This window comes from Monodon monoceros, unplaced genomic scaffold, assembly GCF_005190385.1.
Source record: "Monodon monoceros isolate NGI ecotype Baffin Bay Population unplaced genomic scaffold, NGI_Narwhal_1 Super_Scaffold_10, whole genome shotgun sequence".
NCBI lineage: Eukaryota > Metazoa > Chordata > Mammalia > Artiodactyla > Monodontidae > Monodon > Monodon monoceros.
Window position 1 is genome coordinate 46028894 of NW_021703766.1, and position 21460 is coordinate 46050353.

Below are 21460 nucleotides of genomic sequence, written 5' to 3' on the forward strand. Positions count from 1 at the left end.
CTAATGACCTGAGAATGTGGGAACAGGGTAAATTTGCCAAACTGTTCATCAAAATCCAGAAGCAGTGGGGCTTCTCTGGTGGCGCAGTGGTTGAGGGTCCGCCTGCCGATGCAGGGGACATGGGTTCGTGCCCCGGTCCGGGAAGATCCCACATGCCGCGGAGCGGCTGGGCCCATGAGCCATGGCCGCTGAGCCTGTGCGTCCGGAGCCTGTGCTCCGCAACGGGAGACGCCAGGGCAGTGAGAGGCCCGCGTACTGCCAAAAAAAAAAAAAAAAATCCAGAAGCAATGAAAGAGAATTTTGTCAAATGACCAAGCAAAAATGAAAACCTTTTGCAGGTTCAAAACATAAACCCACCAGGTGCAAACTAAAAACTACAGATGACAAAATGAAGGAAAAAAATTTACAACTTATATCACAAAGGGTTAGTATCCCTAAAATATAAAGAGCATCTAAAAATTGAGGCAAAAAAGACCAAGAAACCCATCGAAAGTGGGCAAGATACATGAAGAAGTTCACATAAAAAGAAATGCTCAACCCCACTTATAATTTTTAAAAACCACAAATTCAAACCACACAGAGATTCTTTTTCTCACTTATCAGATTAGCAAAACTCCAAGCATTTGACAACACTCTGTTGGCAATGCCATGGGGACACAGGGGTTCTCACACCTTGCTAGTGGGACGCAAAAAAGTAAAGCCTCCATGGAGGGGAATTTGGCAATATCTAGCAAATTTACCCTTTGTCCCCACAATCTCACGGATTCTAACGCAAAGACACACACCAAGACCCTATAGCCATCTGCCAATGGGATGCCTGCACCTGAGTATCTCCATTGGAACCTGATCAAATCCAAAAGCAAATCAATCATCTCCACCACCATCACCCCATCCCTCTTCCTACATTGCCTGTATTGTGTGAACGGGCACCACAGTCCATCTGCGACCCAGGCCAGGAAAGTGGGAGCTGTCCTAGACTCCTCCCTCTGCTCAAATAGTAATCAAGACCTTTTAAATATCTTCTGTGTGTCCCTCTTCTCCACCCCACTCGCACTATACTCTAGTTTGGACAGTCTTCATCTTTAACTTGTATTACTGCAGCAGGCTCTGGATCAGTCAGTCAGGGTCCAGTAAGGAGAGAGAAACCACACCAGGTACCCTAACAGAGGGAATTTAACATATGGACTATAATACAAGGAACTGCCAACTTGGTATAAAGTTGTTATCTAGATAACTGAAAGGGTAAAAAAAAAAAAAAAGAATTCTAAGGCAGCTTAGCTGTTCTTAAACCTTAGCCAAATCACCTGGAGGACTTGTTAAAAGGCAGACTGTTGAGGACGGCTACCAGAGTCTCTGATGGGTCTGGGATGGGGCTTGGAGTTTTGCAATTCTCACAAGTTCCCAGCTGATACTGATGCTGCTGGTCTGGGGACCACACTCTGAGAACTACAGCTCTAAGATAGGAGAGAAGTAGCAACTGCAGGAAGCAGGGACCACACCTAGAGCTGGGGGAACACAGATGCAAAAGAAGGGGCACTGGCCAGCTGGCGCTGCTCTTTCTGATGAGACTGGTTCTGCCGGAGTTAGAAAACTACAAATTGGATCAGCAGCTGCTACAGGAAGGCAGTGCTGCTTCTGCTGCTGCCGCTGCCACCACCATCAGAGTGAAGCGTTGCTGGGCAACACTCACAAGAACAGCAGGCAAGCCAGTCCCTTCTGCATAAGGTGACCAAGCACCCTGGGAAGAGTTTCCCAGGAAGCAGAACTTTCAGTGCTAAAACTGGAGAAGTCCTGGGAAAACCAGGATGAGTTAATCACCCCACTTCTGCAACCTCCTAGTAAATCCCATTGCCAGGGTCTAAAACAGAACCACCTGGCAAAGCAGAAATGTGGTTTCCCAGCTCAGCATCACAAAGCAAAACATAGGAGGGTGGGTTGGGAGCTCAGAGACAATAACTTCATAATCGACGCTGACTACACGTGGTCTTCCCGGTCCTCTGCAATCCATCCTCAGGGGTGCCGTCAAGAGAAACTTTATCAATAGGTATAACCGATCACTTCAGACTCTTGCCAAAAAATTTTCAGTAGCTGCCTGTGATATTGTGATTCATATTAAGAAAGATATGTTTGGTTTTTGTCCCCTTTCCTGACACAGAGTCCCTAAAACCCTTGGATTTCTTAAGTGATAAGAGCGATAAAAGTGAAAAGAGTGTCTTATTCTTCACAAGCCCCTTTCAACCACACCCGAGTTTATGGTAATGCAGTGGCTGTTGCCAACTTTCACTGTGTCCCACACTTTGCCCTGTGCACCTCTTCCATTCAACCATTCCAGAGTTGCATCCTCTTTACAGGTAAGTAAACTGTTTTCCTGAGTTCTGTGAGCTGTTCTAGCAAATGATCGAACCCAAGGAGGGGGTGACGGGAACCCCCGATTTGTAGCCAAGTGGGACAGAGGTTGCAGGTAACCTGAAGACCCACTGCTTGCAATAGGTATCTGAGTTGGGGGTTAGGCTTGTGGGACTGAGCCCTTAATCTGGGTGGGATCTCAAGCTAACTCCAGGTAGGTGGTGTCAGAATTGAATTGAATTCTAAGACATGCAGTTGGTGTCCCCAGAGAATTGGAGAATTTCTTGGTGTGGGAAAAACCTCCACAGGTTTGGTGACTGGTACTGAGAGCTGAGTGGTGACTAGAGGAGGAAACAGCGTTTTTCCTTTTCACTGCCTGCCAGCCAATCAGGGTGAAATTCCAACTTTATTTTTAAATTTAATTATTTACTTATTTATTATTTTTGGCTGCATTGGGTCTCCGTTGCTGTGCGCGGGCTTTCTCTAGTTGTGGAGAGCGGGGGCTACTCTTCATTGCCATGCGCAGGCTTCTCTTGTTGCGGAGCACGGGCTCTAGGTGCCGGCTTCAGTTGTTGTGGCACGCAGGCTTCATTAGTTGTGGCATGAAGGCTCTAGAGCACAGGCTCAGTAGTTGTGGGGCATGGGCTTAGCTGCTCTGCAGCATGTGGGATCTTCCCGGACCAGGACTCGAACCCGTGTCCCCTGCATTGGCAGGTGGATTCTTAACCACTGTGCTACCAGGGAAGTCCCCCAACTTTTTAATGTAGCATAAAAGGCTCTTCAAGGTTATCTTCAGCGCAGTCTCATCTCCTTTCCTGAACTTTATGTTCCAGAAATACAGAAATTTTTGAGTTTCCTAAAGCAAATCGTGTTCTCAAGTCGCTATGCTTTGAATATACTATTGCCTCATCTGTCGAAAAGCACATAAATTCCTTTTTCAGAGGAAAACAGAAGATCAGAATATGTGCTTCCCCTTTAAGAATGGAAGTTAGTTTTCAATCCATAAAATGTTAGCTGGATTTGAAGGCCAAAGACAATCTCAAAGCAAATGAGTTTTTTGAATTCCACAGTAGTTACTGTTCTCAAGTTTTTAACACCCAAGGAGAAAAAAGATAAGAACACTTCCAGTGTCAATGAAACTTGTTAGTTTTTTTGTCCTGTTAAAGATATTTATACTTGAATTTTTTTTAAGGCTTGAAATATTTTTAGATGAAATCCATAAGTGAAAAGCAATGGTTGCTTTAAAAATTAGAGACGGTTTATAAAGTCGTAAAAATTAGAGTCAGTTATAAAGTCGTATAAAGATGATAAAAAAAAGATTCAGTAATAATTTACAAAGCTTGTTCTTAAATTCAAAGTCTATTAAGATCCTTATGTGGTTATGTGGTTAAGAGAGAGATTTTGCTTTTTTTCTGTTTCTACTGCAATACTTTTTTTTTTTAATTAAGTGATTTATGACCAGTCTTGTTTGGTTTCTCTCCAGCATAAACTCCCCCGTGAAAAAGGACTTCCAAGGCAAACACTGAGCTGTTTATAGGACCCCACTGGATTCAGTATCTTCCTCCAGTGAGTTGGATTATAACTATTTGCATGACCATCCTTCCCCTACACTGATCCTCCTTTTAGCCAGTAACTGTGGGTTTTGGTCTTCAGGCTCCACATTGGTAGCACAATATCTTTCGTAGGGTGGACACCTGTGAGTGAATGTAGCAGCACTTTTGATGAAACCGAGTTCCCATGCAGCCCAATGCCGATGATCGTTATTTAACCCTGGGCAAGCTTGACTTGGGCAATGGTTGCCTGACTCTCCGGTGACTCGCGGACAGAAGGCGGAGTGCAGGGGGCAGGAGTGAGCACTCTGGAGTCAGACTGCTCTACTTGGCAGTTGCCCGTTCCGTGCACTTGGGCAAGTGATTGAACTGCCCAGGGCCTGCCTGCCTTTCCTATAGAATAGTGGTGGTAATGATGGTTCCCACCTCCTCCTCCGTCGCAGTGAGGATTAAATGAGGTGATGCATGTTAGGTCCAGAGCACAGTGCTTGACACTTTTGAGCGTAAATATTCACTGTTGGAGTTATTTTCTTTGAAACGTGGTCAGTGGTACTCACTTCATAGTGTTTTGTTTTAAGGACTAAATGGAGTGACGTGGTCAGTGACTGACAGTGATCTGACATATAGCAGGCACTCCTGCTTGTCCCCTTTACTTGTTCTGGGGCAGTTCTGTCTCCCCAAAATGCACCCAGCTGAGTGGCTAGCTCCGCTACTTCTTGTGTATCACCCAGGGGGAGGAAAAGTTCTTCTCCAAAAGAAGGAACACTGGTTTACACCAGAACTAATGGAGTGGAGTTGAAGGGCAGCATTGAAGACTGGTGAGAGATGAGGTAGGTGTTAGTTTGCTGGGGCTGCTATAACAGAATAGCATAGACTGGGTGGCTTAACAACAGAAATTTATTTTCTCACAGTTCTGGAGGTTGGAAGTCCAGTATCAAGTTGCCAGAAGGGTTGGTTTCTCTTGAGGCCTCTCTCCTTGGCTTGCAGACAGCCACCTTCTCACTGTGTCCTCACGCGGCCTTTTCTCTTCGTGCACATGCCTTTCATGTCTCTTCCTCTTCCAATAAGGACACCAGTCCTATTGGATTAGGGCCCCAGCCTTATAACCTCATTTAACCTTAATTACCTCCCTAAAAACCCTATCTCCAAACTCAGCCACACTTGGGGGTCAGGGCTTCAATGTACAGATTTGAGGCGGGAGGGCATTATTCAGTCCAGAACAATGTGATAAGGCAGGAGATGAATAGGGACCAGAATCAGATCATAAAGGGCTGGCTTGGGGGCTTTCTTCTTCACCCACCCACCCCTGGTCTCCTGGGAATTGGCTCCATGGAGAGTCCCTTTCTGTCCTTTACCTTCCAGACAGGACTAAGCACAGCTCAACGGTGCATTTTTCAAGGTTGCCTGGGATTAGGGAGTTCCCTGATGGCCTAGTGGTTAGGATTCTGGGCTTCCAATGCCATGGCCTGGGTTCAGTCCCTGGTCAGGGAACTGAGATCCTGTAAGCTGCATGGCACAGCCAAAAAATAAATTAAAAAGGGTTGCCTGGGTAAGAGCAGACCCAGTGGAAATCACTACAGGGAAGTTGCCTGAAGAGCAAGCACACCCGGGAGGGATTATGCAAATAAGATGCACAGGATTCCCCCCTCCCCCCACTCCCCCCCCTCCCAGTTAGGCTTCCTTTTTTTTTTTTGGCTGCGTTGGGTCTTCATTGCTGCACATGGGCTTTCTCTAGTTGCATCCAGAGGGGGTTACTCTTTGTTGTGGTATGTGGGCTTCTCACTGCGGTGGCTTCTCTTGCTGCAGAGCACCAGCTCTAGGCACGCGGGCTTCAGTGGTTGCAGTGCGCGGGCTCTAGGGCGAGCGGGCTTCGGTAGTTGTGGCTCGCAGGCTCTAGAGAGCAGGCTCAGTAGTTGTGGCACATGGGCTTAGTTGCTCCACGGCATGTGGGATCTTCCCGGACCAGGGCTCAAACCCATGTCCCCTGCACTGGCAGGCGGATTCCTAACCACTGTGCCACCAGGGAAGTGCCAGGCTTCCTTCTTTGAGTCAGTGGCCCAGGGCTTTTGAAAAAGAGCCTAAACCTGAACAGAGCAGTCCATTAATTCCTGCATTCCACAAATCTGAGTGCCCACTGCTCCAGGGACTGTTCTAGGCCCTGGGGCTCTTGCAGAGTTTAGGTTCTAGGCCTGCACCGTCCAGTATAATATTATCAATATTAAGCACTTAGAATGTGGCTAGTCTGAATTGAGATGTCCTGAAGTATAAACTACACACCAGATTGCAAAGACAATATAAAATATCTCATTAATAATTTTTCTATTAAATGCATGCTAAAATCATATGTCCAATACATTGTATTAAATACAATATGTGTTATTAAAATTAATTCCATCTATTTCTTTTTAACCTATTTTTTTTTTAAACAGGATGCCTGGAAATTTGACATGATATATGTGACTCGCATTTGTGGCTCACATTCTATTTCTCTTGGACTGTGCTGTTCTAGAAGCTCCACCTGGAGAGTCTGATCAAGCTCCTTCTAACGGACATAATCAGAGGGGACTTAACTTGGACCACCATTCTTAAGGATTAGGCAATTTGGAGCAAATGCCTCTAGTGGATGATAGCTGTTTTAAAGTAAGCTGTGAGGATGGGGGAAAAAAATGGGGAAAGGGGGGAAAGAAATGAGATCAGCAACAGCTGGAGAGACCAGAGAGGGACAAAGAGTGCTCTGAGGCCTGAGAGCACATTTCCAACTTGCCCTCTGTAGTAGGCAGAAAAATGACCCTCCAAAGATGTCCATGTCCTAACGCCTGGAACCTGTCCATATGTTATCTTACATGGCAAAAGGGAGACGCTGCAAATATGATTAAGCTAAGGATTTTGAGATGGGGTGAGGATTCCAGATTATCCAGGTAGACCCAATGTAATCACAAGGGTCCTTATAAGTGAAAGAGGGAGGCAGGAGAGTCAGAGAAGATGTGAGGATGGAAGCAGAGCTCGGAGTGATGTCACGCTGCCTCTGAAGATGAAGGAAGGGGCCACGAGCCAAGGAGTGCAGGTGGTCTCTAGAAGATGGAAAAGGCAAGGAAATGGGTTCTCCCCTCAAGCCTCCATAAGGAATGCAGCCCTATGACACTTTGATTTTAGCCCAGTGAGAGTGATTTTAGACTTCTAACCTCCAGAATTGTAAGACAGTAAATTTGTGTTCTTGTAAGCCACTAAGTTTGTGGTAATTTGTTACAGGAGCTATAGGAAACGAATCCACTCACTTGCCTGCTGGATCCTTCTTTCTTTTTCTTTTCTTTCTTTCTTTTCTTTCTTTCTTTCTGTCTTTCTTTCTTTCTGTCTGTCTTTCTTTCTTTTTCCTTTCTTTCCTCCTTCCTTCCTTCCTTCCTTCCTTCCTTCCTTCCTCCCTCCCTCCCTCCCTTCCTTCCTTCCTTTCTTTCTTTTTCTCTCCCTCTCTTTTTTTTTCCTGGATATTTCTTTTGAGTCACACTCCTCACTAGCTGAGAGAGCCACTTCCTTCTAAGGCGTAGTGGGGAAAGCCCTGGCTGGGTCTTCAGTATACCCTGTGGGTCTCTGGACAAATCTCTTTTCCTCTGTTGAGGAGCAAGGAGATGGGGAAAACTGTGTGGAGTTCTAGTGGAGAGGCCTGGCATATTTGTCTGCACTGGGCATCAGCATAGATGCCTTTCTAAAATTAGGACAGAAGAAGTCCCAAAGAATTGGATAGTTGTTCAACACGCTGAGTCCTTTAAATGAGATAAATCATCTCATTTAATTCTGAGAAGAGCCCTATGACTTAGATATCTATGAGTATCCCATTTTAAAGCTAAGGAAACCAAGGTCAGAGAGGTTAGGTAACTTGCCCACAATGACTAAGACAGAAAACCATGAGCCAAGAGTCAAACCTAGGTTTACAGACTGCTGAGAACCACCCTTCTCACTGATGGGAGAGACCATGACGAGCAGGATGGATCCATAAGCTTTATTCATTCATTCATTCATCTCACAGGTAGCCGGGCCCCTGTGCTTAGAATTCCGGGTACAGTGATAAACAACTCAGGCCGGGCTCGTACAGCATGGAAGTCACATTCTATCAGAAGGACGCCAACAACTCAGAAGTGAGCTGACTGTGATGAGAATGACGAGGAACATTAAGAGAGTGAAGTGAGAGGGAGTAGATGGGACCAGGAGGCTACCTTCTGAAGCAATATGTGGTTCTGAACTTGAGAGCCCACTGCCCTCCAAGCGGTGTCATGACCAAATTCATCATGTTTCCTCTCTTTTGTTTCCCTTGGTAATCCCCCAAAACACAAGCTCATCTCGTCATCTCAGGTTCTCTCATCTCCATCATTCTCTGTGTTGTCTTTTGCTCTACCGGCTCCTGCCTCACTCCATCCTTCCCAAACTCTTCCACTGCAACCCCTGTAAACCTTTCCCTCAATGTTCCCTCCAACTCTTACCTTAACTAAAACAGGACCATTCTCCAAAGATAATCCCACAATCCTAACTGAAGGCTCTTCATCTCCCCCGCTTGCCAAACACCTCAAGGTCTGGAGGAGGAGAGAAGTAACCAGGATATGCTGCGGAAACAAATGAACCCAAATCCCAGTGACTCACATAAAGGTAGAGACTCACTCTTGTGCCATGTCCAACATGGGTGGGCTGGGCTCTGCTCCACTTCTTCCTTCGTTAACCTGGGCTGATGGGGCAGCCTCTGAAACACTGCCACCCTCCTGGCAGAGGGAAAAGAGACATGGACAGCCGTGAGCTGGCTCTTGAAGCTTCAGCTTGGAAGAGATGTACATCACTGTGTTCACATTTCATTGGCTAAAGCGAGTCATATGGCCAAGCTTGATATCAAGTGGGTATATTTCAGGAGAGACAGCAAACACTGTGGACAGTAATACACCCTGCCATTCCTTGGCGTCCCAAAGCTGTGTCCAGATATTATTATTCCTTCTCCATACTCTTAAAAAAAAAGATCCTTCTTCCCCTTAACAGACCTCCTAGAGTAACAGCTAGACCTCTTCTCTCCTCTCTCTTCTCTCCTGGCTCTTCTGTCTCCCTAGAAATCTGAGAGTCACACTTACCTCCACCTGCTCCCTCACTCCATATCAGATCCTTTACCATGTGCCGGAGATTCAAAATCTGTCACTTCTCTCGGTCCCCACAGAAGCTACCCTCCTCCAAGCCATCACCATCTCTCTCCTGTACTACTACAACAGCAACCTTCCAAATCTTGCTTTACAATCCATTCATGATCTAGTAGTCACTTCCCTGCTTAATCCTTCTGTGGGCCCTTCCAGGGCCCCCACCGGGACCCCATGGACAGACCAGGGCCTCACCAGGACCCCACGGACAGACCAGGGCCTCACCGGGACCCCATGGACAGACCAGGGCCTCACCGGGACCCCACGGACAGACAAGGGCCTCACCAGGACCCCACGGTCAGATCAGGGCCCCCACCGGAAGCCCACACAGAGACCAGGCCATTGTCCTTCAGGGAGAGTCTAAAATCCTTACCCTTTCCCTTTCCCAGATCGCTCTTCCCAGGAGGCTTCTGCTTGCTGCCTCAGCCTGGGCCACCATCCCTGTCACTCCACAGTCCAGCCACATGGGGCTCCCTCAGTGTCATGAATTGATACTTTAATTACTTTAGGGCTTTCACAACCCAGTTCTCTTGAACCTGAAACTCTCTCCCTTCCCACCCCTCCTCATCTTTCAGGTCTCAGCTTCCTCACTGAGGCCTTCAGGTCTAGTTGGTTCTTTCTGTGCCTGTGCTCCCGCAGCACCCCTACTGTCCCTTCTGAAACACTCACTCTTTTTTTTTAATGATATTGTAGATGTATTTAATGTTTTTTTCTTCAATTTTTTCTTATTGCAGTATAGTTGATTTACAATGTGGGCCAATCTCTGCTGTACAGCAAAGTGACTCAGTTATACACTTATATACATTCTTTTCTATATTCTTTTCCATCATGGTTTATCACAGGATAGTGAATTGAGTTCCCTGTGCTATACAGTAGGACCTTGTTGTTTAACCATTCTAAAGGTAATAGTTTGCACCTGCCAACCGCAAACTCCCAGTCCCTCCCTCTCCCTCCCCCCATCCCCCTTGGCAACCACAAGTCTGTTCTCTATGTCTATGAGTCTGCTTCTGTTCTGGATCAACAGATAGGTTCATTTGTGCCATATTTTAGATTCCACATAGAAGTGATGTCATATGGTATTTGTCTTTCTCTTTCTGACATACTTCACTTAGTATGATGATCTCTAGTTGTGTTGCATCCAGGTTGCTGCAAATGCCATTATTCCATTCTTTTTTATGGCTGAGTAATATTCCATTGTATATATGTACCACATCTTCTTTATCCATTCATCTGTTGACGGACATTACATTTATGTCAGAGAATGTTTTGCCTATGCTCTCTTCTGGGAGTCTTATGGTGTCATGTCTTATGTTTGAGTCTTTAAACCATTTTGTGAAATATTCACTCTTGTGAGAGCTTGCTCTCCCAGATTTGGAGCTGTGTGAAGGCAGAGACTGACTGCTCAGCTGCTATATGCCCAATACATTGATTGTGCTCAGGAAATATTTTTCCAGTGAGAGAATGAATTTGTCATACATGAAGTCTGGGGGAGGGAATTAATAAAGGTGAATAGATGCAATTATTTATGATTGAATGAGCCTCCCGAGTTAATCAAGAGAGGCAAAAGAGGGCTGGGATGCTTGCGCCACCTCTGAATCACTTAGTCCTAAACTCACTGGACATCGTTCCCTTCCTGCATTTCCCCCTGTGTTTCTAGACGTCATAAAATGCCTTCCTCACCCACACCTATTCAGAGAATCTGGTTTCGGGCCTGAGAGAGTGCTTCTGCCCCCCTTCCCCCTCCCTAACTCCTGCTGTCCTCACCTCTCTCTCAATCCTCCTCAGCACATCCCACAGGTCCTCTACACCAAGTCAGCTGGAAAGGCTGGAGCATCACCAAGATGTTGCCTGGCCTCAGATTCATTCCTGAGCAGAAGGACCCTGAAAAAAGAAACATGATACATGAGTGAGACACATCCTAGGCCTGGGCTTGTTAAGTCTGTCTGCCAAACCAGGCTGTGCAATGGGTGTGATGGCAACAGCTTTGGAAAGGCCCCAGTGTCAAATCATAGTTCCTCCTTCTGTGCTACTAAGATGGTGTCTGAAATTATAGCATCGGAGACAGTATTAGTCTGCTGGGGCTGCCATAACAAAGTACCACAGATTGGGTGGCTTAAACAACAACAGAAATTTATTTCTCACAGTTCTGGAGACTAGATGCCCAAGATCAAGGTGTGGGCAGATTTGGTTTCTTCTGAGGTCTCTCTCCTTGGCTTGCAGATGACTGCCTTCTTTCCCCTGTGCACACACATCCCTGGTGTCTCTTTGGTTTTTTTTGTTTTATTTCGTTAAATATTTTACTTATTTATTTGGCTGCGCCTGATCTTAGTTGGGGCACGTGGGATCTTTTAGTTGCTGCATGCAGAATCTTTAGTTGCGGCATTTAGGGTCTTTAGTTGTGGCATGCAAACTCTTAGTTGCAACATATGGGATCTAGCTCCCTGACCAGGGATCGAACCCAGGCCCCCTGCATTGGAAGCACAGAGTCTTAGCCACTGGACCACCAGGGAACTCCCTCTGGTGTCTCTTTGTGTGTTCAATTTTCTTCTTCTTATAAGGACACCAGTCATGATTAGATTAGGACCCACCCTAATGGCCTCGTTTCCACTTAACCTCTTTTTTTTCAGTGTTTTAAGATTTTTAAATTTAATTTGAAATGAAACACAATTATTCATTCAACAAGTTGGAAAATATTAAAACAACTGACATTATCTAGAGTGGGGAAAGAAATAAAGTTTTATACACTGCTGACGTGACAGTAAATCATCACAACCTTTTAGGAAAGGCATTTCCTGTTAAACGTTTTTAAAAAGGGGGCATAAAGCTGTGACAGAAGTGTTATCTTGAGGAATCCATACTACAGGAACAAAGGGATTAGTAGCTAAGGATATGCTTCAGTAGCTAAAGATATGTTGTATATAACAGCACTAGAAGGCAATCACAACAAAACCAATCTGAATTGGAGACCATCTGAACGTCTGTTAACAGGGAAATGATTGACTAAATTATGGTATTTCCAATTCTATGGCTCATTCATTCACTCACCATATATATTTTTCGAGGCAGGCATTGTTTTACCGTATGCCAGGCATTGTTCTAGATACTGAGGGTAAGGAAGTGAATAATATAGATTTGACCTCTTTATCATGAAGCTTAGTGTCCGTCTGTGTGTGTGTGTGTGTGCATGTGTGTGTGTGTGTGTGCAGCAAGGGAGAGACAAAAATGATAAATGATAATAATAATAACAACAGCAACTATAAAACAAGTCAGTTAACCTTTAGAATAATTGCCTGTTTCTAGAGGCAGGTACCTTGGGTTTTTCACTGAAAAAATTACATCCAGATTTTTACTCTGCTTTGAAATCTTTGTGTCCTGATTAGTTGCTCCTGGTGTGTCCTCTCACTGTATTTTGGAAATTTATTTTTTTAATTTTTTTTAACATCTTTATTGGGGTATAATTGCTTTACAATGGTGTGTTAGTTTCTGCTTTATAACAAAGTGAATCAGTTATACATATGTTCCCATATCTCTTCCCTCTTGCTGTATTTTGGAAATTTTTAATAGCACTTATCCTACTTTATTTTTATGTTTTTTAAGTGAAACTTCAGACTTTATCTGGATTTCCCTAGTTTTTCCACCAATGTTCTTTTTCCTTTCCGGGATCCCAAGCAGGATGCCACATTGCATCTATTTTTATTTTTCCTAGCTTTATTGACATATAATTGACATATAACAATTGTATAAGTTTAAGGTATGTGATGTAACGATTCGATACATGCATATAGTACGAAATGATTACCACAATTAGGTTCGTTAGCACCTCTATCACCTCACATAATTACCATTTTTTTTGTTGTCCACTTAACCTCTTTAGAGGCCCTATCTCCAAATACAGTCATTTTGAGGTACTGAGGATTAGGGCTTCAACATATGAGTTTGGGGGTGGGGTGGGGGGAGACACAATCCAACCCGTAAGAAACATTCCTTAGTTTTAGGATATTAACTGAATATTAACATATTCAGTGTTTTCTGAATAAGAGAACTATCAGATTAATGAGTAATTGAATTTGCTGTCCATGAAAGCTAGGGACAGGGTATAATTAATTTAAAAAGGAATAGGTACAGTTAATTGTATGTAAACTAGCTCTCTGATTCAATGAGAGCAGGTGAGGCCTGGGGGCCCAGACACTTCCTCTTGGTTGCGCCATTCTTGAAGGAGAGACAGTGTGCCTTAAGTATATCCTTGCAGACCAAAACCAAGAAACATGACTCCAGAGAAGTAAAGAGAGCTCTAGACTCAGCACTTTTCCTGGGGTAAACTGCATAAAGCCTGGGTGTTAATGAACCATTTTCACAGGAGAAAAGTCCTGGGACTTAAGCAGAGGGAGAGGAAAGATCAGAGATCTATATAAAAAATTCTAGAACCTGAGGGCAAACCTTCAGTTGGTACTTTTTTAAAAAGCTCTCCATCTGAAAAAGATGGTGGGAATATATGTTTGTCTCCGCCTTTATGATGAGTAAATCAAGAGAAAAAGATTTCCCCTGAGAATTCCTAACAGTAAGTCCATATTCCTGTGGGTTTAAAGCCTAAATTTGTACTATCTGTGTAACCTGAAAGACCTCCAGACAAAATTTTAGAGTGGTCCCAAGTTGGCTATTCCCACAGGTACATGGCATAAGCAAGCACTAACTCTATCCAGGGAAATGCATTTTAAACCCAGGCTTTAAAGAATTTCCACAGATAAAATCCCAAGGAACATGAGTTCCACAAACCACACAAGCAGAAGCAATAAACCTCAGAACCATACTCAGAGTTGGTATAAATATTGAAATTATAAGGTACTGAATATAAAATAAATAAATGTTTAAAGAGACTGAAGATGGCGTTTAAAAAATACTGAAGGAAAAACAGTATCAAGATTGGCAAGGACGATTTGAACAAGAAAAACTAGAACTTACATATATGAAAACTTTTAAACCCAGTGGACATATTAAATAGATTATATCACAGCTGAAAGGAGAAGAAACTAGAACACATATGTACTTGAAGAAATTATACAGGGATTTCCCTGGTGGCACAGTGGTTAAGAATCCGCCTGCCAATGCAGGGGACATGGGTTCAAGCCCTGGTCCAGGAAGATCCCACATGCCGCGGAGCAACTAAGCCCATGCGCCACAAATACTGAGCCCGCGTGCCACAGCTACTGAAGCCCACACACATAGAACCCATGCTCCGCAACAAGAAAAGCCACCGCGATGAGAAGCCCGCGCACCACAACGAAGAGTAGCCCCTGCTTGCCACAACTAGAGAAAGCCCTCATGCAGCAAAGAAGACCCAATGCAGCCAAAAATAAATAAATCAATTAATAAAAAAAAGAAAGAAATTACACAGAGCACAGCCCAGGGAGAAAAAAGATGGACATTATAAACAATGGGTTAAGATATACTGGACAGAGTGGGAAGGTCCAACGTACATCTAATTCATGGTTTTAAATATTTATTTATTTGGTTGCACTGGGTCTTAGTTGCGGCTCGCCAGCTCCTAAGTTGCAGCTCGCTGGCTCCTTAGTTGTGGCATGCGAACTCTTAGTTGCGGCACGCATGTGGGATCTAGTTCTCTGACCAGGGATCGAATCCAGGCCCCCTGCATTGGGAGCACAGAGTCTTAACAACGGTGCCACCAGGGAAGTCCCTAATTCATGGTTTAAAAACAAAAAAGATAATAGAAGGGAGAGAAGCATATATGAAGAGATCATATCTGGGAATTTTTCAGATTTGATGAAAGATTCTTCCTCAAATTCAGGAAACCCAATGAATCCCAGGCAGAACATATTTTAAAACATCCATGCTAGATATATAGTAAACTTTAGCACACTAAAGAGAAAATCATTAGACAAAGCCAAAGCATTACTTTTTATTTTTCAACAGCAATAATGGAAGCCAGAAGATAGTGGAATGAGACCCTCAAAGTGCTAAAATAAAATAACTGTCACACTAGAACTGTTTGTCCAGCAGAATGTCTTTCAAGAACAAAAACTAAAATTATTGTTTAGACAAACCAAAAACTAGGAATTGATTCCCAAGACACCCTCTTCAAAAGAACTTCTAAGAGATATACTTCAGGAAGAATAAAACTAATCCTAGAATGAAAGTCTGAAATACAAGAAGGAATGATAAGAAAAGAAAAAATAAACAACAAAAAAAGGTAAACATATCAAAACTCTATCAAAAGTACAGTAACAATGTCAAATTTAGGTGTTTAAAAAAGAACTAACATCTTGAAAAACTTATAAATGGAGAGGATTTTGTTGAATACACAAGAAGATATTTTTAGAGTAAACACTAAAAGAACAGCAAGTAAGTGTAAAACTTGCAACTAGCACAGAGGGGAGAATGGAAATGTTGGGAGGAGACTCAATCCAAATGAATGCCATAAGGAGAATGACAGAAAAAAGCAAAACAGGAATGGATAATATGACTGGAGGAATCCTGTATCTCCCCTGTTTGGAGAGCAGATGAGAGCATCTTTGCTCAAGATTAGGTGAAACATGATGTTTTATGGTTCTTAAATGGAAGTTCAAATATGTGTAGAAACATATGTACGGACGCTGAGTGGTCAAAAGGGTGGGTGAACTGTGTTGGTGACTAGTCCATTGTTTCTTAACCCAAACCCACCCTTTTGCACTCTGCTTTGCGGCTCTGAGGCCGCCAGCTCCCTACTTGGTTCTTTTGAGAGGAAGCACAAGAAAGAAAGACAAAAGGCTGGAAGGAGAAAGTACGTGCTTCTTTCTGTTTTGCTTCCCTTTCCTGTTAGCATCACCCCAGCAGTGGTTCTTCCCCCTGATGGCAGCAGCTGACTCCTGTCTTTTCCATACTCTCAGTCTCATTTTTCTCTCTCTGACATACAAAGACCAGCAGTCCCCTTGTCAGAGGCCTGGGTTCCAGCTCTACTGGAGTATTCCTTCAACCTTCTAGATTCTAATAACCCTATCATGATTTTAATAACTCTATTATGTTTACATAATAGTAGACAACTAGAAACCTATTCCCTTTGTTGCCCCAGTCCTAGGGGGTGAAAGCTGATTTCTGCATCTATTATCTGTGATTAATACAATATCCCCATTTTGTCATCTCAACATCTATTTCACTAACTCAACCAATTCCTTTTATTAAATTCTCTCTGTTAACGTAACTGGTTCACTTTCTGTTTTTAGTACTCTGTCTCCTGTAGCCATATGATTAATTTTTGGCCAGTGGGATATAAGCAGAAGTAAGGTGGGCAACTTCTGTGTCATGTCCTTAAAATGAAGCTAATTGTTCCATACTTCTTCATTCTGTCTTCTCACAGAGGGGAACACAGATTTGGTGACCCTAAGATGGCTTCAACCGTGTGAGTCAGGATGATGCTCAAAGCAGGGCAATAAGAAAGGTGGGACCTGATGACCTCTTGGGGTGAGGCCACCTACCTACTCTGGGATGTTTTGTGAAATAAATAAATGTCTTCTGAGGCACTGCATTCTGGACTCTCTTCATTATACCATAGTTATCCATCCCAGTGTAGATGGCTCTAAAAAACAAAAATACAGAAGCCTGGAAACTTAAATAATATAATACGAATAACTATTGAGTTAAAAACTAAAATATAAAAGAAATAAATCCTTATAACTGAATGGCAACAAAAGCACTACCAAAGCAATGATTCAAGGGTAATCTATTGCTTTGAATATTTCTTATCAAAAGATTGAAAACAAATGAAGGAAGCCTCATTTTAGGAACTTAAATATGAAACAACAGAGAAAAATCCAAAAAAAAAAAAGAAGAAAAAAATTTAAAGGCAGAAATTGACAAAGTAGAAAAATAGAGAAGATCAACAAAACCTGAAACTTGGCAACTTGAAATTCTAATAAGATAGAAATGCTTCAGGCAAGACTGATAGAAAAAAAGAAACATAAAATAAAAAACAAAATGCATAACTAAAAGGGGGGAAACTATAGATATAGATATTCTTAAATGATAAAATAAATTTTTGAACTACATAAACCAATACACTTGAAAACTGACAAAATGGACAAATTTCCACAAGAATAGAAAATGCCAATACTGAAACAAGTAACAGTAAACTTTGAAAAGACCAACAACAATTAAAGAACCTGAAATTTTAGTTAAAAGAAGCTCCAGAAGGTTTAACAGGGGAATTCTACCAAGCTTTCAAGGAAAAAGTAATACCTGCTGTATACAAATTATTACAGGGAGAAAAAGAAGAGAAATTCATTTTACAAAGCTGGTATATCCTTGATTCCTAAAGTGAATAGGGACAATTTAGGAAAAGAATATTAGCGGCCCATTTTACTTTCTAAGTGTAAATACAATTCCTAAATAAAATATTAGATAAGCAAATACAATAATGTATGAAAAATAAAACATAACTGAGTAGGTTTTAATAAACATCAGAAAGTTAACAATGTAATGCACTACATTATGGAATAAAGGAGGAAAGTCATATGGTCACCTCCATGGATTGAAAAAAACATTTAATAAAGTTCAACATCTATTTATGATAAAAGCTCTCAGAAAACTAGGGATAGAAAGGAACTTCCATAATTTGATAAGGACTATCTACTAAAAATCTACCACACACCACACAATTAAGACAGAATCTTGGGCTTCCCTGGTGGCGCAATGGTTAAGAATCCGCCTGCCAATGCAGGGGACACAGGTTCGAGCCCTGGTCTGGGAAGATCCCACATGCCGCGGAGCAACTAAGCCCGTGTGCCACAACTACTGAGCCTGCGCTCTAGAGCCCGCGAGCCATGACTACTGAGTCCATGCGCCACAACTATTGAGCCTGCATGCCACAACTACCGAAGCCCGTGCGCCTAGAGCCCGTGCTCCGCAACAAGAGAAGCCACCACAATGAGAAGCCCGTGCACGGCAAGGAAGAGTAGCCCCCGCTCACTGCAACTAGAGAGAAACCCATGAGCCGCAACAAAGACCCAACGCAGCCAAAAATAAATAAATTAAATAAATAAAAAAAAAAAAAGACGGAACCTTAAGCTCATTCCTTTTAAGATCAGGAAGAACACAATCACTACTACTGTTCACTCCTAGGGGTCCTGACCATTGCAATAAGACATTATAAATACGTATATACGGAATGGGAGGGAGGATGACAATATTGTCATTATTTGGATGTGATTTGGTATTCCCTACAGAAACTCAAAACCATTAAAACTGTAAGTCAGCAAATTGGCCAAATAAAATATCAAACCGGAAAAATGAATAACATTCCTCTACATAATAGTAAACAACCAGAAACTCTAACAAAAAATAAGATTCCATTCAGAATAGTAACAAAAGTTTAAAAGTAATCTAGGAATTCACCTGTCAATCCACAAGATGTTTATGAAGAAAAAAAGTTTAGGGAATTCCCTGACGGTCCAGTGGTTAAGACTCCGCACTTTCACTGCCAAGGCCCAGGGTTCGATCCCTGGTTGGGGAACTAAGATCCCACAAGCCACGTAGCGTGGCCGAAAAAAAGAAAGAATTTAATGTTATTAAAGGAAACAAAAGAAATCTAGCAAATGGGGAGATGAACCATGTTCATGAATGTAACAATTTAGTATTAAGAGGTTTCTTCTACCTAAATCAAGCTATAAATTCAATGCAAGCCCAAATTTCAGAAAGATTTTTTTTAGAAACACAATAAATGGATTCAAAATTGCATGTGGAAGAATCAAGATCCACAAATAGATAAGAGTGGGCCCAAAAAAGAGGAATTTTCTGTATCAGATAAGATATACCCAAAAGCCAGAGTTAAAAAAAGACAAAAGTGGAATGGCACATAAGCAGACAAACGGATCAAAGCAACAGAACAGAGAGGAGAGAGAGAGACACGTGTACATAAGAAACCTTGAGCTATTTCAGAATAAGCATCCTAATCAGAAGGGAAAAGATGGATTGTTAAAGGACGGTACTGGGGAAACTGGGTCCTTATAAGGAGAAAGGAAAAGCTGGTTCCCTACCTCTCACCATAATACGAAGGTCAAATAAATGGATTAGAGACCTAAATATGAAAGATAAATCTATAAAGCTAGTATATTCATTTCATAGGGCTGCCAGAACAAGGTACCACAAACTGCGTGGCTTAACACAACAGAAACGTATTGTCTCACAGTTCTGGAGGCTACCAGTACAAAATCAAGGTGTCAGTGGGGCCATGCTCCCTCTGGAAGCTGTAGGGGAATCCTTCCTTGCCTCTTCTTAGCTTTTGGTGGTTTACTGGTAATCTTTGGAGTTCCTCAGCTTGCAGCTGCACTGCATAACTCCAATCTCAGCCTTCCTCATCACATGGTTTTCTCCCTCTCTGTGTTTGTCTTCAAGTGACTGTCTTCTTATAAGGATGTCAGTCATATCGGATTAGGGGCCCATCCTATGCCATTATGACCTCATCTTAATTTAACTAATTACATCTGCAACTACTCTGCTTCCAAATGAGAGCACATTCTGGAGTATGGGGGGGGGGGCGGTTAGGATTTCAACATATCTGTTTTTTGTTTTGTGTGTGTGTGTGGTACGCGGGCCTCTCACTGTTGCGGCCTCCCGTTGCGGAGCACAGGCTCCGGACGCACAGGCTCAGCGGCCATGGCTCACGGGCCCAGCCGCTCCGCGGCATGCGGGATCTTCCGGGACCGGGGCACGAACCCGTGTCCCCTGCATCGGCAGGCGGACTCTCCACCACTGCGCCACCAGGGAAGCCCAACATATCTGTTTTTAAGAGAAACAGTTCAACCCAGAACAGCTAGTAGAAAAATACAGAATATTTTTATGACTTTGGAGTGAATAAAGTTGTTTAAACCAAGAAAATATAAACTATATAATGAGATGAATTTGACTATATTAAGATTAAAGATTTCTTCCAAAGACATGATTGAAAAAGTTAACTAATAAGTGACAAACCGGGAGAAGACATTTTCAGCTTCAAAAAAAAATGTGATTAATATCCAGAATATACAATAAAATCCTTCAAATATTTAGGAGTAGGAATCCCAATATAAAAATGGAGGGACGGGTCTTCCCTGGTGGTGCAGTGCTTGAGGGTCCGCCTGCCGATGCAGGGGACACGGGTTCGTGACCCGGTCCGGGAGGATCCCACGTGCCGTGGAGTGGCTGGGCCCGTGAGCCATGGCCGCTGAGCCCGCGCGCCCGGAGCCTGTGCTCCGCAACGGGAGAGGCCACGACGGCGAGAGGCCCGCGTACCGCAAAAAAAAAAAAAAAAATGGAGGGACTTCCCTGACAGTCCAGTGGTTAAGACTCCATGCTCCCAATGCAGGGGGCACAGGTTCGATCCCTGGTTGGGGAAGATCCCACATGCCGTGTGGGGCGGGGCAAAAGATATGAATAGGCAATTAACATAAAAGGAAATCTAGCTAGCTAACAAGTCTGAAGAGATGCTCAACCTCCCTCAAAATCAGTTAGAAAATTACAACATATTTTAAATTCATCAGAGTGGTCAAAATTAAAAGGTCTGAGAGGAGCTAGTATTAGTAAAGACATATAGAATTTGGAACTATCATGCACCTTTGGTTAGCATAATGCAGTATGTATATCCTATGATCCAGCAATCCCAATCTTGGTATATAATCCAGAGAAACTCTCACACAAGTCCCAAAGGATATAAGTACAAGATTGTTGACTGAAGTATTGTTTGTAGTAGCAAAGAATTCAAGGCAATGTAGGTCTTCTTCATTAGTAGGTGAATAATTAAGGATGGTGAACTAATAAATTGGAGTGCTATGCAGCAAACAGACACAATTAACTAGATACACAAACAACACAGACTGCTCTTAAAACAATACTGAGCAAAAAAATGTAAAAATAGAAATGTACTTAGTATAATTTTTGTAAATTAAAAACATATACATATAGAAAGCACTATACATGTTTTAGAAATATAGACATATCCAAGAACCATAAATTAAACATAAATCAGAAAGTGTGTCTTTGAGGTGGAGGAAGAAATAAAAGTGGGAATGGGGATATGGAGAAAAAATAATATAAGAGGATAGCTTTACACAAACTATTGCTATAGTGTGTCAGAAATGAAGCAGTATGATAAAATCAACCCACAGAAAAAGAAAAAAAAAAGAAGAATGAATGAAAGAGAAGTACCAAGGAAATGTTATGAAAAAAGACACATTAAAAGCAAAAATCATTACGAAGGACAGCAAAGGATATTTCATATTGATAAAAGGAATAATTCACTGGTGTCATATTAATATCATAAACCCTTATGCACCTAACAACATAACTTCAAAATATATAAAGTAAAAACTGATAGAGCTAAAATGAGAAATGAACATATCCTCACTCATAATGGGAGACTTTATTACACCTTCCAGAAGC

At 42.6% G+C, this 21460-nt stretch overlaps 1 protein-coding gene across 5 annotated transcripts in view; it reads right to left on the bottom strand.

Annotated features, from left to right (window-relative positions):
• The window catches only part of FCGBP (Fc fragment of IgG binding protein), a 141535-nt gene that overhangs the window by 115533 nt on the left and 4542 nt on the right, over positions 1–21460 (bottom strand). For all 5 annotated transcript variants that reach the window (XM_029238836.1, XM_029238810.1, XM_029238851.1 and 2 more), the window contains exons 2-3: positions 10823–10939; positions 8544–8641 (exon numbers count right to left, since the gene is read on the bottom strand). The gene's annotated coding sequence lies outside the window, so the exon portion shown is untranslated. The remainder of the gene's footprint in view (positions 1–8543; positions 8642–10822; positions 10940–21460) is intronic.